Below are 1,341 nucleotides of genomic sequence, written 5' to 3' on the forward strand. Positions count from 1 at the left end.
TTTTATTTTCCACATTCTTTTTCACTGGTTGAAGTACCAACCCACTTCTTGTCATAATTGCTTTACAGTGCTCCTTAGGATTCACTAATGTATCACCTGGAAATTTCCCTTGTGGTCTCTCTGATATCTGTCTTGATAATTGACCAATCTGGGTCTCCAAATTTCTGATTGATGCTTCCTGATTTCTGAAAGAAGTTCTGGTCTCCTGCATGAATGCAGTTGTCTCTTCCCTGAATGAATTAGACCCCTGGATATAATCCTGAGTTGTCTTAGATAACTGAGCAAACGCTTTCTCCCATGCAGCAGGATCACTTGACTGCTCCTTCATATGTGGTGGTGGAGGATGTAATGGTGGGTTCAATTGATGGTTGGAACTATAGCTGAATCCTGGGTGTTGATTCTTGTTCTTCCATGGTGGCACATAAACATTCCTTCCCTGATTGTTGTAGTTCCTTTGATTATTCTGATCATACCACACTCCATTCACCTCTGCTTGTTCTGGTGATCCCCCATAATCACACTCCTCTGTCACATGGCCTTTGCCACAGATAGCACATACACTCTTGGTTTCCACAGAAGCTACCTTTTGTGAAGAGAGTTGCTTAATAAGGGTATCCAACTGTTGCTGCTATAGTCTCTGTGTCTGCATCAGTTGATCATTCCTTGCCAACAGAGTATCATACCCATCCAACCTGATGATTCCTGTCCTTCTGTCAGCCACTGGGGCATTATCAAATTCCTGAGATGCCAATGACTCAAAGATATCCAAGGCTTCTTGAGGAGTCTTGGTAGTCAATGATCCACCAGCAGTGGCATGCACCAAGGTTCTAGTGTTAGTGGTCATTCCTTGCAGGAAGATTGCTGCTTGTTGCCATGCCTCAATTCCATGCTGTGGACATTTCCTCAACAAAGTCTTGAATCTCTCCCAAGCCTCATAAATGGATTCTGACTCTTTCTGCTTAAAGCTTGTAATCTCATCCTTCAATTTGGCCCTCTTGGATGCTGAGAAAAACCACTGCAAGAACTTGGTTTCCAGATCATCCCAAGTTGTTATACTTCCTTGTGGCAATGATTGCAGCCATCTCCTTGCATCATCCGTCAGTGAATGAGTGAATAGTCTCAACAAAATTGCATCTCTTGTGACACCATTTATCTTCACAGTATCACTCAACAACAGAAAGTTCTCTATGTGCAAGTAAGGGTCCTCTGCACTGGTTCCAGCAAATTGATCCTTCTGCACCAAATGTATCAAAGCAGGCTTCAATTCAAAGTTGTTGGGCTCCACTGTTGGGCGCACAACACTCCCAATTGGAGGAATCACTGCAGGAGTCATGTACTCTC

General features: G+C 43.4%; 1 non-coding gene across 1 annotated transcript; it reads left to right on the forward strand.

Moving 5' to 3' along the window:
- Positions 1-881: 881 nt before the first annotated feature.
- LOC133307070 (small nucleolar RNA R71) lies at positions 882-988 on the forward strand. Its single transcript, XR_009751006.1, has one exon. It is a non-coding gene; the product is annotated as a small nucleolar RNA R71 (small nucleolar RNA).
- The last annotated feature ends 353 nt before the right edge of the window (positions 989-1,341 follow it).

Source organism: Gastrolobium bilobum, unplaced genomic scaffold (assembly GCF_033153095.1).
Source record: "Gastrolobium bilobum isolate Gb01-03AN ecotype WA unplaced genomic scaffold, APGP_CSIRO_Gbil_v1 utg507369, whole genome shotgun sequence".
NCBI classification, from domain to species: Eukaryota; Viridiplantae; Streptophyta; class Magnoliopsida; order Fabales; family Fabaceae; genus Gastrolobium; species Gastrolobium bilobum.